The 15,379-nt window shown below is 41.1% G+C and overlaps 1 protein-coding gene and 1 long non-coding RNA gene across 5 annotated transcripts in view; one reads left to right on the forward strand and one right to left on the reverse strand.

Annotated features, from left to right (window-relative positions):
- Positions 1-15,379, forward strand: part of PRKCQ (protein kinase C theta) — a 173,574-nt gene that overhangs the window by 1,240 nt on the left and 156,955 nt on the right. The gene's annotated exons all lie outside the window — the stretch shown is intronic.
- The window catches only part of LOC102154496, a 62,928-nt gene continuing 57,198 nt past the window's right edge, over positions 9,650-15,379 (reverse strand). For 3 of the 4 annotated variants that reach the window (XR_005355364.1, XR_005355365.1, XR_005355366.1), the window contains 2 exons: positions 11,827-12,298; positions 9,650-10,681 (listed from right to left, as the gene is read on the reverse strand). This is a non-coding gene — a long non-coding RNA (uncharacterized LOC102154496). The remainder of the gene's footprint in view (positions 10,682-11,826; positions 12,299-15,379) is intronic. The other variant, XR_005355363.1, reaches the window with a different exon arrangement.

Genomic DNA, 15,379 nt, shown 5'->3' on the forward strand with positions numbered 1-15,379 from the left:
TCTCTTTAAAAAATGCTGTGTCTAGTGGGAAAGAGGGTGACGCTTACTAATTTGGTTGCAAATTACTTTTGAAGTTTATGCACAGCTGTTTAAAATCCCTCTGAGATCGGTGCCATTGTTCGAGGCAGGTGTCTGCCACAGATTGGTCCTGTTAGTCCCTTTCTTCTGCTGATTGAATGTATGTATATTTAAAGCCTGGGCACAGGAAGACCTTCTAAAACCTTCCAAGCCCCAGCTGTGAAACTCCTCCCAGTTAGTGATTAAGACTAAATTAAGTTGTTCGGTTTGGTTCGGGTCTTTTTTTTTTTTTTTTTTCTCACTCTCTCTCTGTCTCATAAACTTTTATCTCCGATTTCAAAAGTAACCGGCTCAGCATCACCAGCCTTTGTTTTCAGCCTCCTGTGATTTTCTTGTAAACGTTTAAAATGTGAAGTTCCAGGGAGGACTCTTGTCACCACCCTCCACTTTGTCATGTTCACTTCCGCTGCTGTCTTGTGCGATGGTGGCTCAGAGTGGCAAGTAGTGCTTGGGCAAGCTTCTTTGTAGGTTCTCCTACGGGTCTACCTTCTGAAGACAGAAATTCCTTTATCGAGTTGGCTCTGAATGTACATGGGTCAGCGGCTGGAACTTTCTTTTGCCATGGCCATTTCCCTTTCAGCTATGCAGGGATATTGTCCAATCATTGACACCTTGGTCCTTCTTACCATCTCAAAGATCCCTTTCAACACTAATCCTCCGTTTCACTTGTTCAGAGCAGGTACTGGAGTTTCCCTTGAATAGCCCATTTGTCTTTGGTCATTTCTATAAAGGCTCACTCATTCTGTTATATTCGCTCTCTTCTGTGGGAAAGATACAGTTCTTCTGTATAATGAACTTAATGTTTTATCTAAAATTCTCTGTGGACTGGGTTCAGGATTTTTTGAGAGTGTGGGCTTACAGTGCAAATCTGTAACTGGCATCCAGGAGTAAAGTCCCACAAATCCCCTCATAATGCAAGATTTAATGATGCTAGGACATTTGCTTTCCTTTAAAATAGGAATTAGAATTAGCACTTCCTGTTTTTAATGCAGTTCATGTTTCAGACTGATTATTATGTTGTTTGCCCCTGAGAATATTGCTGATAGAGTAATCACACGTGACTGTTAATAAGGGTATATTTTATCTCAAGTGATTCTCTTTTTATAGGGTTCAGCCTTTTCTTTTTTTGAAGTGATTTTCCGAAATTGTTTAAAACAAATTGTTGTAGGATGAAAAATCCCAGAGAACACAGATGTAGCATGTGACACTATGTTTATATAATTTTGTTGCCCCAAATCAAATCTGTAATTGAAAGTAGAGAAAGTAGTCTTACGGTAACATACCTAGCATTTAACTTCTTCTTTCTGTTTCTGTACATTATATTAAAAATTTAAATGTCTCATTTTCAAGCAGCAGTGCATCTCATTTTGCCTTGTCACATCTATTCTGCTTGTTAAGGAAGAAATCATGGGAAATGCAGAAAAACATTGAGGCAGGAAGAAATCATGAGAAAGTCAGAAAAACATTGAAAGGTGAATTGAAAGTGTTTTCTAGGGAAATAGCTTCATTACCCTAACACATCAGGTATTTATACACAAATTCACATTGCTCTCTCATCTAAAAATATCCTTGGGGACAGTGAGAATCAGAGACTTCGGAAATTAGGAATAGTTTACCCCAGCCTAGAATCATAGATTTCTGCTCTGGGATTAAATTAGAAGATTTGTAAGGTACTCACTCTGGCGGGACATGCTTCCACAGGTGGATGTTAATTTTTGAGTTAAGCTAGTAATATTGATGATTAGTGATAGTAGTCAGAGCCAGAAAAATCACTAAAGCATGATTTTTAACTTAACTTCCCTTTGCTCATGATGCCCTTGATGCATTCGTACTTATATTTATGTGCCAGATACGAACCTCAGAATTTTGTATTTGACAAACATTACTGTCTCATTTAATCTTCACCAAGCTTTTATAAGTTAGATATTGTCATCACCATTTTCATTTTATAGGTGAAGAAACTGACGCTCAGGGACCAGGGAACCCATAAGCAGGAGGGCTCTTGAAAAATAAAAGGTTGCTCTAAGTAGGGTTGTCCCTACCTAATGTGAAGGACCTCGTGATTTAGAAATAAATCATTGTCAAGAATAAAGTAGGCTTGGTATTAGTGCCACTAGCTCTAAATGTGTGGAACAGGCCTTTTGCAGATTAAAAGTTAAATTATCTCCTGTATGCAATCAAAACAAGACAAATTCCTGGGGCCTGGAGAGAGCCAAAAGGTTGACAGCTCTACTTTAATTCATCAGGCTTTTGTTATAGGCCTCAGAACCACACACTGGAGTGTACAATCCATACGGGAGATGCACACAACTCAAAAGGAAATTAAAATGACCTGTGATAATTTCATCATGTATTTACATTGTTATATGTCAGCTTATAGGATTATGGTGATCACCTATATTGCGTATTTATTTCCCGTTTTCCCCTCTAGAATGTAAACCATGTGAAGGCTAGTGTTTCATCCGTAGCCATATCCCTAGTTTCCATCACAGGGCCTGGCACATAGGAGGGCCCCCAGTAAATCAGTGCAGAGTGAATGTGGAAGTGCTGTCCTGGGGATGTACATGGGAATACCTAAATTTGGGGTGTCTGAGAAGATATCTCAGGAGCAGTGATGGCTCAGCTAGGTGGCAGTGAGCCAGGCGAGGATGTTCTAGAAGTTGGAGATGGCATTTGTAGGATGGCCTGACCGCATGTGAGCATGACATCTTTGCAAGGAGAGGAGTGCAGTCTGGGTTGAGCACAGTGCGGGGGGGTGGGGAGATGCAAGAGAGCAGGGTAAGCCCAGAGGCTTCCCCTCAAAGTGTGTTTGTGGCATCCACTGCCACTCTAGTTAAAAGTACAAAGAGCAGACCCTTAACTGTCCTTTGCTCATCTGCAGCCCCCTGAACCATTCTCCCTGACTGACCAAGTCCCTAGTTACTAGAGTGCCATCAGACCAAACCAGGTGCTATGAGTATATAGTCAGATAAGGTGACTCAAAAAAAAAAAAAAAAAAAAAAGATAAGGTGACTCCCCACAGCTCAGGTGAACAAGTGAGGCCTTCTATGAGTGTAAGCTGGAACGCCTTTCTTGTCGTTTTGGGAGAAGTTCATTTAGTTGTGTGTTTTGCATTTTTACAACAATAGCCTTCAACCTTTTCCATTCTGTGGTCCATCTGTGTACTGATTTCAGTGATACAAAAAATAGGCCTCTTACACCATTGTTGTTGTTTTTAACTTCAAGACATGATCCGTTATTAGGTTATGGAATTATTGATTTGTGATGAATTTCTCTTTAAAAATGAAATGGAACAGAAAATGCTAGAACCCATTTTGTGCAGCGAGAGTAATTATTTCATGAAGCTATATGTCATGGAATTTAGGGCATGCTCAATCTGCTTCTTACATGAACATTTAAAATTATAGGCTTATGGCATTTAGTTTTCTGTACCATTCCTGGTAAGTCTCAGAATCACATAAACTCTGGGCTGGAGGGAAGAAGGAAAAACAGAAAGTGCCATTTGTTGAGCATGCGCTGTGCCGGCTGCCTGGTTGCATGGGATCATTTACTGCTAAAGCTCTGTGCACTAGGTGGGTCATTCATGGTTTGCAGAGGAAACCCTGACTCTTGTTGAGGTTAAGAAGGTTGATCAGGGGTCACACAACAAATTACCGGCGGTGAACCCTGATCTCTTGGCTCCAATTTAATATTCTTTTTATGCCTCCGCGGCATATATATGTGGGTTGGATTCCCCACGTTTATCGGTTGGTTGTTTAGGGAAGATATTTTCTTGGGGCAAGTGTTATAACCATATTCCACATTGTTAGGAAGAATATAAACTTTGAGCTATATCCCATCAGCTTCTTTTTTAAAAAAAGATTTTATTTATTCATGAGAGACAGAGAGAGAGAGAGAGAGAGGCAGAGACACAGGCAGAGGGAGAAACAGGCTCCCTACCGGGAGCCTGATGTGAGACTCGATTCCAGGACCCCGCGGTCATGCCCTGAGCAGAAGGCAGGTGCTCAACCTCTGAGCCACCCAGGTGCTGCTATCCCATCAGCTTCCTAAAGGACTAGATCAGTTAGGTAGAAATAATATTGATTATATAGACCAGGGATCATTCCACCTGAAGTTGACAAAGATGAAAGCAGCTATTCTTTCTGCCCCTAAAGCTCTCCTTCCCCAGGTGCTTCTCTGGGGAGGGGCCATGTGAGATGAGCCACTTTCCTTTCTAAAGCCAGGACCCCTGGGGCTATGGCTGAGACCAACTGTCTACTTTCCCCAGTGTGTATACAGAGATTGATGGGTGTTTTTACTGGACAAAATTATGCAACTATGTAAATTCATGATGCTATATAATTCCATGATTTCCACCTTCAGCCAGGCTCTCGAACTTTCCCTGGTCACCTCTGCTTGCTTTCTACAGCAGCCACTTCTGACCTTCTCCTGCCACCCCATTCCCGTACTCTCAACACGTTGCCTTGTTTCCTGGTTCACTGAGAAAAATGGAAGTCTTCTTGATGAAAAACAGCCTGACTTTGTGATCACAGGGCTGTAACATATTTCAACTGAGTCTATTCTCCCACCCTCCCCTCCTCTTTACAATGAAAAAAATGATGCCTCATCCCCTGGCAAATGTTCTTCCTCCATTGATCCTTTGGGATCCATTTCTTCCTCATTCTCTCATCTGTGCTACCCTTCCCTCCCTCATCACTGGCCCCATTCTCACTGCATCAAACATGCTTAAACCCCTTCCCTCTCTGAAGAAAAAGACTGTCCTTCCTCTAGCTACTTTCTTTTCTCTTCCTTCCTCCTCACAACCAGACCCCTTAAATTGTCCCCTCTGCCAGCTCCTCTGTCCTCGCTCCACAAAGTCATGGCCACAGACCTCTGGTTTTGCCTCTACTAACTTTTAGGAAGCTGTCACTCATGCTCCCTATTGCTAATCCTTGCTGAATTCCACTCCTTTCTTGCTTGACTTCTCTGCAGCAGACTGTGCATTGAGCACTCCTGCGTTCTTAGAGCAAAGTTTCCTTCTGTCCTCTTTCTCGTTGTTCTTCCTTCTTTTCTTCTCCTTTGCAATCTCCTCCTTTCTTTTCTGTCTCCTGGAAGGCTGATGATCCTCATTTCTCTCTCCTCATGGTAGCCTCACTCCTCATTCATCTTAAGAGCCATCTCCTCACTGACCACTACCCAAAAGTTACCTCTCCAAAGTTCTACTGATCTTCTTCTGCCACTAGTTGATGGACACATTCAATACCGGATGCCCCAAACCGAACACATCAGCTTCCCCTTTCTCTTGCTGCAAATATTTCCCTACCACTCTTTTCTGTATCTGGCATTGGCATCACCTCTTCTCACATAAGCAGAAATCTAGATGTTTTTCCTTGCCCTTCACCTCCATAGCTCACCCAAAACCACATTCTATTAGTTTCACCTCCTGCATCTCTTTATTCCATCCACCCTTTCCCACCTCCTCTTCCCCACTCCGTTTACAGGCCACCACCACTTCTCCTCTCTGTATGGCTTCTGGAACCTCCTACCTGGCCTCTGTTACTATAGATAGTTGTCCCTGTTACAGGCAGAAGAACCCTTCTAGGACCCAGATCTGAGTGTGTCACTCCTGGCTTTAAATTCTCCAGTGGCTACCCACTATACTTGAAACGAAACCCAGACCTTGTAACATGAATTAGAGGGTTTTAGTTGGTCTATACCCCCCTGTCCTCAAGCCTCATCTCTCCAGCAACACACACATCACATTCCTCCCAGTCTGAGCCCCTTTTGGTTCCTTAGTGGTCCCATGCATCCCATGGCTCATGGAACTTCTTGCCCAAATTCTAAAACTCTCCATCTTTTGGCAAATTCCTATACATGTTCAGTCCCTTAGACATCTTTTCCACAGAAATCTTCTCCTCATCCTGTAAATTTGGATTTTGTTTCCTTCCACATGTTCTTAAAAGATATATGAGATCATCCATATAAAGTCCTTACCACAACGTGTAGCATTAGTAGCCAAACACCAAATGTTATGACCACAGCACTTAGAATGTATTGTCATTGTTTGTTGGCTTTTAGATTTCTCCAATAGATTATAAACTCTATGAGGGCAGATGCCACATTCCCACTTATTCTCTGTTGAATCCCTAGTCTCTGTCAACAAATCTGACATATAGTAGGTACTCAATAAATATTAGTGGAATAAATAAATGAGCCTAAATTTTAGAACCTGTTTTGTCTAAGAGACTATGTGCTAAGTGATAGGAGGAAGGAATCCCAGTCTAAGGGTTTAAATATCTGCCCAAGTAGAATCATTATCATCTTGGACAGTCCTGTGGGTCTGTGGATTTATCTGGATAAATTCTAAAAAATAAGAGTTGGAAGTGTTGGGAAACATTCAAAGATGCAAAAAGCAATTTGCTGCAAGATAAAAACTCCATCTCCCCTCTTTATGGTGTGATTTATTTTTTCTCCATCCTCCTCACAGTTTCTCACTTTAATGACCACTATAACACCAACAATAAAAGGAAAAAAGACTGAGTTAAGAATGATCAGGGAATAAAAGGCAATATTGAAATATCCTGAAATATCCTGCAAGCAGAGGATGAAGTAATAGGTGAACTTTAAATATAGATATACCAAGACTCAAAAATTATTTTAGTAAAAAGAAAATATTAAAGGATAAAAGAGGTAAAATATTTTTAATGAAACAATAAAAGATTTTAAAGACTCCTCAGAAAAAAAATCATAATCATCTTAAAAATTCATTGAAGCAGGTAATAGAAAGAAAGGTAAAAAGTAAAAAAAAAAAAAAAAAAAAAAAAAAAAACTAAATTCAAGAACTAGGACGACAAACGCGTGCCAAAGATAAAATCGTTGAAAGCATTTAAAGAAAGATGTTTTAAAATTAAAGAATAATAAATTACTTAGGGGGACTCACAGGTAGAATAACCAAAAGATATTGAAACCAAAGGAAAAAAATGCCATAATCCTTTAAAGGAGATAAAAAAATAAATCCCAACAATAATAAAACTAAACGGGCCTATGCAGAGGTTCCTAACAGTAAGTAAGCCACAGCTAAAACTGGAGTTTAGGATTCTTGTTTGTAACAACAACAACAAAAAGCCCCTGTGGGATTTCAGAGGCAGATTTCAAAGTTCCACAGTGACATTTCCCTCCTGGAGAGGGGCCGCAGGAGGTCAGCTGAGGATAACCAAATAGTTATGCTCACCTTTGCCGGCAGACTAAGGGAGACACTTCTCACCTCCAAGACTCAGCTACTCTGCATTCCAGCCCCATCATGGCTTCACCATCCAAAGTATCCTGCTTTCCTTTGGGAAATAAGAAAATAAGGTAGCCCTGTAAATTCTAAGTGCATTCTTCCATCTGTTCATGAAGAGCTCTTCACAATCAGAGTCCCTTTGGGCAACTACAAAAACAGTGTCCTTTTGGTTATGCCTTTGCTGTGTGGCTTGTAATGTCTCTCTCTCTCTCTCTCTAATATTTTCTTATGTCTCTGAGGACTTGCAGTTTCTCTCCAGCTCCTCACCAGAGCTCAGTAATGATATTTTAATTATGTTATTATCTCCTCTAGTAAGCTCACCTTAAGGGCATGTGCCAGGTCTTAGGTTTCTTTCTTTTACTTTAGCTCATGGCACAGAGCTCAGGCTGCCTCTGGACCCAAGTGAGGAAGGTCAGGAAGCCCCTCAGAGTCAGGGAATATATTTTGTTTTCCTCCAACTGTCAGCATGAAGGTTTCAGTGAATATCACATTTCCTAGGGCCCGATCATTAGCGTCTAAGAGCCCTAAGCTCTGCAATTTTTGCCCATATTTGCAATGTGAGGCTGAGGGATCTAACTGAAAAGTGGTTCATAGAGCCAAGTACATTGTTGCAGTTGCAGTGCTGACTTCTGGTAGCCAGTCCCTAGTTTGGCATCTGCTGCCCCCCCCCCCAACCTGCTTCCTCTCACTAGTTATCTGGTGTCTTCTCTGCCCATCATTCTCCAGGCTCCTTGCTAAGTGGGGACATAGATAGTTGGCACACAGGGTTTTAAGAATCTGAATTAGAGCATCATCACCTTCACCTCCCTGCCTTTGTCCTGCTTTTCCATGGACACTCCAGTCTTTCATGGCCATCCAACTGTGAAGGCAGAGAGGAAGGTTGTAGACATGGCTATGAGAACACAATTTTCTCAATCCAGTTTTACCATATGGACCAAAAGATGCAGGAGTTGAATGAGGGGTCTCTAGGATCCCTCCTGATCCTAATATTTTATAGCTGTTTTCTGGGTGTTCCTTTGGTATATCTGCATGTTCCAATCACATGTCACCAGGTACCTGGAGTGGTATAGTGCCGGATAGAGGGGTACAGTGCTGGATAAGTGGCAAGGTGCCCAGGCTCAGGTTAGCCCATTTGTAAGTGTTGATGAATAGCTTGGATGATGAACAAATGTCACCAAGAGCGGTATGTGTAATCCTTCACCCACATATAGGACCATAGTCACCCGAACTCCAAAGCCTTCCATCTGGAGTTCTGATGTTGTAACACCAGAACATCTTTCCTTTGGTCTTAGTAATGATAATATGCCAAATTTTCTCAGATACTGTAAAACCAAGTTTTCTGACAGTACTGGTTCTCCAAAAGGAACAACCTCAGTGGATTTTGTTTCTGGAAGATAAGATAATGAGGAATAGCAGCCAGATAGAATCTTCTCTAAGAATGGGAGTTTTTAAAAATTTCTTCTGCATTATTCAAGTAGAATAATAAATTAACATGGCTTTTTTTTTACACATATTCAGGCTATTTAGATGGGGTGATATTCATAGTAACCATAAATAAACTCTTTCATAAGAGGAACTTGAATCACTCTACCCCTCGCATATAACTAGACCAATCTTAGAAAGTTTTGTAAAAATCCTTTTAATTTTGATGAAATAATTCAGCGAGAAAGAACTTGCATAATCCCAAATTCTGAAGCAAAGGCAGCATAAGTATTTGCCGAAGGCACAGCCCAGGATTCTTGAAACTTCCTTCCTGTCTTCCAATAAAAAAAAAAGGGAGGGGGGGATTTTACTACTGAGATTCTTTCCTGGTTCGTGGGCATTGAGATTTGTTAATGTTTATAGTACACTTGAGATCTGAGAGTAAACGTACTTCAGGAGCGTAAGCCACATGAGCAGTAAAAAAAAAAAAAAGGCTTTTTGTTACCTATTGAAATAAATGCAATATATTTGACAAAAAAAAAAAACCCTGCCTATATTGCTAAGTATAAATTAGCACATAATTTTAGAAATTAATGAAATAAAACTCATCCATTAACAGTTTCTCATGGGTAGAGCTGATAGAGAGAAATGTGTATACATGACATCGTATTCGAATTTTATTATTTCAATAGAAATGAAAGGGAGAACAAGCCCCTTCTCTTCAGAGAAAAGACTGCAAGTATTCAGAACAGAGAGAACATATGTTTATTTAAGTATAAATATTGTAGATATTTTCTCATGGAAAAATAACCAAGTCCTTTGGGTCTAACTATCTAGACCTAGACAGGGATCCCACTATTTATCACACTATGTATTCAAGTACTGCACTATCTCAAGACACTTCATAATACAGCTACAAAAGCAAACTGTAAAGAATCATCAAACACCCTACAGATCCAACGAATGAAACATATATTTCTTCAGATATTTGTCTAAAAAGTACCAATAGAAAAATTTAGACTGAACTCCAGGGAATTTTAATCCACACACCACATTTTCATAGGCTTTTGCAAGGTAGAGTCAGAGGATTACATTTTCTGAGAACCACTGTTTGAAAAGCTTGACCACTAATCAGTTAAGTGTGACATAGGCTTGAAATGAGATGTGGTAATAAATAATCAAGGGTAAAGGACAACTTAACACATGTTGATTGTGGGCCAGTGCTGTTGCCCTGAGGTTGTCAGAGTTGCAGTTTATTATTTATTTGACATTCGGCTCAGAGTGTTGCTTTGGATGTCAATCGCCGTGTAATGAACGTCCACTAAAACTTAGTGGCTTAAAACAGCATCATTTTATTTGTTCATGATTCTGTGGATCAGGAACTTTTTGGGCTGACTCCACTCCTTAGGGGAATCGCCTGGGATCTCTCATGAGATTGTGGACAGATAGGAGATGGGTCTATGGCTCCTAGAAGGTATGGCTAGAAGCCTGGGACCACCCCAACTCCCTTTCTTTCTCTGTGCAGCTCCCTTGAGCTTCTCTTCATGGTGGTTAGAGCCTAAGAGTGAGTGTTCTGAGTGTACAAAGGCCAAAGCTGAGAACTCTTAGGGGCTAAACTAAGAATTCCCAGAGCATCACTTCTGCTTCATTTCCTTGGTCAGCAAGTCAAGGCCAACCAAGGTCACGGTTGCATCTCTCTGGAGTGAGGCCATGCAGCATTGCAGAAGAGGAGGCATGGTATAGCACGAGTCATTAGGCTATCTGCTAAACCATTTCATGAAGGTGATCTCATGTTTGTCTTCTCAGCTGGAGCCCCTATGTCTCTCTTCCCAAGCACACCATACTCTGCATGACAGCAGAGCTAACACACTATCTTAAGGCGACTCTCCACTTGACAAGTCCATGGTTACTCCACACCACCTGTAGGATGCAATTCAGACTGTTGGCTTGGTTTGCCATGCCCTTCCCACCCCGTCCCCCACCTACTCCTCCAGCCTCTCTGCTCAAAGGCTTATGCACCCCAGTTCTTCAGCTGCTTCTCAGGTAGCAGCACTCCATGTGGGACCGTGTGCTGGGAGGCCCTGCTTACCCCCAGAATCCTGCCCCCCAACACTGGCACATCCCCCATGTGCCTGGGGTCCTGCACTGATGGCCCTGCCCTCTCCCCAGGCCCACTGCTGGTGCACGCGAGCAGACATCTGTCTCTTGCTCTGCCATCCAGCCCTTGACCTTAGCAGGTAGGCCCCTCTGCAAGTGCTTGGTACCATTTACTGATGTCGGCATCCCAGCGCAATGCCAGAGCTGCAGAGTGCCTGCAGGAGAGTCCAGAGAACCCCAAAGAGAAAGAAGGTAGGTGTGATGAGGAGAACGGTGAGCTGTGTGACCCAGCCCAAGCTGCAGGTGCAGTATTACCAAAGTGCAGGTGAAGAATGTGTTGGATAAACCAAAGACAAGAAACAAGCATAGTCAGTAGAACAGAAAATTCGATTAGATATGGGGAAGAGCAAGGCGTGTCCTATTTAAGAAAGCACGAAACTGTGAGCAGAGGGCCTTACCTCAGACCAGCCCCGTGGCCTCTACAGAGATGTGCAAGAGGCACCCCTCCAGGGCACCCTGGACCTGAAATGTTTTGAGAAGCCAGGACACCCTGATCCAAGTGGTGTGTGGCTCTCAGCAAGTGACCACCACCCTGAGAGGGCAGAGGAGAAGCTGAGCAGAGAGAAGGGAAGAGCCTGCTTCTGGGAAAATGTGTGGGGCCATCACACCTAAAAGGGAGATGTCACTTGTGTCGCTTGCGGGAGTACCTCCATCCCCAAGCTCAACTGACTGAATCACATGAATGTGACCCTGATGGTGATGTGCTTGGCTCTGGTGACAAAGTACAGGGGACGTGGTGTGACTGGGGAGAGGTGGGGTGACCACTAAGCCTGATCAAAGGAGATCCACCTTGAAAGAACTCATAGTCCTCTTCTGGCTGAACAACTATAAAGGACGTAACCATCATGTGAAAATATTTTTTCTGTATACCAGATGCTGCTCTGGTCAACTTATACCCATTAACTCACCTGAGGTAGGTCCTCTGTTGTCCTCATTTCACAGATGAGGACACAGGTAAAAGGCTTGTTCAAGGTCACAGAGCTCCTAAATGGCAGAGCTGGCATGTGATCACAGGCAGTTTGGTGTCGTAGTCTCTATTCTTAACCATTCTACTCGGCCAAGCCTGAATTTGCCAATATACTGTAGCTACTGTCTCGTTTTTTAAAAAAATGTTACTTGACATTGTTATTAATTCTGAGAAGTGAGTTTTGAGAATTCCTTCCCTCTTTATATCTCAGTTATTGTTTTCGGCACATTTAAAATTGGCAAATTCTATCGTATGTAGATGCACACGTGTACGTACATGTATACTGACAGCTGTAGCTTTCAAAAAGCTGTGAGAGGAACGTTAGTTTAATTAAAAATGAGTGAGAAATGCAGCCAGATTAACATTCTTTAGTAATCACTTTGAAGTCTCAACTTCAGCTTTATGGGATTGTTCTGGAAATGAGAAGAATGATATATTGTTATACTAGGAGATAGATTTAATTTTTTTTTTTAGTATATCCCTGATGTGACTTTATAATCTGCTTTTTAGTAAGTTCTCATATCTATGAATCACTAATAAGGTTCACATTAAGTTTTTGATCTTTTTAGGTCTATGATTTATTATTATTATTTGACAAGTTCCAGAAGCACAGATTCTGAAAAGTTCAGAGAGATATTTATTTAAGAAAACATTACTTTTGTCAATATTTTCCAAAGATTAATTTTTTAAATCCCAAGGAATCTGTACTTTGTCATTTTTTGTTGGTTTGCAAAATAAAATCAGAAACACAATAGCTGCTTCCTATTTGAGCAAATGGCCAATTTTCAGAGGTTGAGCAATTCATTGAATATAAATAATAGCCTTGAAATATATATAAATAGGAAACTCATAATAACTACCTAGGGCATACAACATTATCTCAGAGGCAGATACAAAGTGCCTACGTTTCTGTACGCTTCTGTTTTAACCTGATCCCTCCTTCATGGACCCCTGGCTTCCAGCCAGTACTTTTAGAGGACTTATGGATTCGGCAACAGAGGAAGGGAAGAAGCTGTGAATAGAACAGAGGATTTTTTTTTTTTCTTGGAGTGGACTTCCCAGCAAATCCAAGGGTGACCAGCTTTGGAGCACTACTTACCTCCCTGATCTCAAAATACCTTCCATTATGCTGCCAGAATGTTCTCACTTCACTTTAGTATCTAAAATTCTGCCAACTAGAAGTATAAGGAACACACATCCTCTTAGAAATTCCAGTCCTGATGAGATTTCGTTCCCATGTTACTCAGTAACTTAGAGAAGATGGGAGTCTTCATGAGACGGAAGGCTGGAGTTTATTCAGTCCACAAATATGAATCAATCAAGCACATAATTGGTTATTGATCAGTGACTCATCTAGATATTAGGGGTATAGGGGAGAAGAGGGGGCCAAGATCCTGGCCTGCATGAAGCCTACTTTCTTTTGGAGGAGAAAGGCTATGAAAAAAGGTAAACAGTCCATAAATGAGATAATTTAGATGATGACAGTGCAATTAAGTTACAGTGAGGAAAGTAAAGATACTTTCAACTTTCTGGAATGTGGCCTGCTCTTAGATTGCTAAATGCTTTGTTTTTATGGACAATGAGAGAGAGGAAAAATATCTGATATTTTTCTGATATTCACTGTCACAAAACCATGGTTTTATAAAAATGAGATGATGTAGAAAATGCATATTCTGCTTTTTCCTGGTCCCAAATAATGTCTAATTCTCATCCTGCATTCTTCTTGGGACCATGGCTCCTTTTCCATCACTGTGTTCCTTTGTTGATACATGCCTGGGATGCAGTAGGTGGTCAATAAATATTTTTCTCTCGATAGATAGATAGATAGATAGATAGATATAGAAATAGAAATAGATATAGATCTATATAGATATTCCATATATGTGGAATTTGACTCAGGATTCCTGTTAGTAATGAGGAGCTACACCTTTTCTTAAAAGAAAAAACAAAATCTTAACTTTGTACTGCCTATTGCTACAATTTCAGCAGGTAAGCACACGAGAAGAAGGAAACTAAAAGTCGGCTTGCCTAATTAATTCCCACTCATGCAGCTCTAGCCCCAGAGCTTTCACTTCCTGTCTTCTTAGTAACTTCCACATAGGCAACATCTGAAGGGACGTGCTTTTTTATGCCTGAGAATGCACCTGGTACCCTACATATTTCCCTGGGAAGAGAATGGCTCTCCTTAGTTCTTAAATAGGGCCATTTCTTGCCCCTTTTTCTTAAATCTTTTTTTTAATTTATTTTTTATTGGTGTTCAATTTACTAACATACAGAATAACCCCCAGTGCCCGTCACCCATTCACTCCCACCCCCCGCCCTCCTCCCCTTCTACCACCCCTAGTTCGTTTCCCAGAGTTAGCAGTCTTTACGTTCTGTCTCCCTTTCTGATATTTCCCACACATTTCTTCTCCCTTCCCTTATATTCCCTTTCACTATTATTTATATTCCCCAAATGAATGAGAACATATAATGTTTGTCCTTCTCCGACTGACTTACTTCACTCAGCATAATACCCTCCAGTTCCATCCACGTTGAAGCAAATGGTGGGTATTTGTCTAATGCAATCCCTATCAAAATACCATGGACTTTCTTCAGAGAGTTAGAACAAATTATTTTAAGATTTGTGTGGAATCAGAAAAGACCCCGAATAGCCAGGGGAATTTTAAAAAAGAAAACCATATCTGGGGGCATCACAATGCCAGATTTCAGGTTGTACTACAAAGCTGTGGTCATCAAGACAGTGTGGTACTGGCACAAAAACAGACACATAGATCAATGGAACAGAATAGAGAATCCAGAAGTGGACCCTGAACTTTATGGGCAACTAATATTCGATAAAGGAGGAAAGACTATCCATTGGAAGAAAGACAGTCCCTTTTTCTTAAATCTTAAGGATAAAAACCATCTCTTAGAATCTTCCCCAAGTCTGATAACACTGAAGGCCTCTTGACTCCCACTATTTAACTCTGACTCTAAAGCAACCTTCACAAATACCAGTAATCTCCCATGCCAACTGGGAAAAAATAGCCTTAACCTAAAAATCTTAACTTCTCTTTCTGTATCAAGGTGACCGACCATATCTTCACAAATGAAAGGGAGTGATTCTGTAGATGACACCATTCTAGCCAGGAGGACTGTTATGCTCCCAGGGGCTCCATGGAGTCAGTCCACCAGCTTCCAAAGCAATTTCCCAGACCTTCATACTACACTCTTGGTGCTTATTTGCTGAAGCATCAGCCTAACTTCTTTACCCCGTATCTTTTATCTCAGTTTTCTGGTTGTATTTTATCTAAGTCATCTTTACCTTAGTTGAGCTAAAGCTGTGGTTTTGCAAATTAAATCAGTTGTGGGTTTCTGCATATATCTACTCCATGTGTTTACTAAGCCTTTTCTAAAAAAAAAAATTAGCATTCTATGTCTGTTTTCATCTTTTTAGTTGTGTGAAGGAAGATTTGTTTTGCTTAAGGTTTTTTAAAAACAAATTCAAAACT

This window comes from Canis lupus, chromosome 2 (assembly GCF_011100685.1).
Source record: "Canis lupus familiaris isolate Mischka breed German Shepherd chromosome 2, alternate assembly UU_Cfam_GSD_1.0, whole genome shotgun sequence".
NCBI lineage: Eukaryota > Metazoa > Chordata > Mammalia > Carnivora > Canidae > Canis > Canis lupus.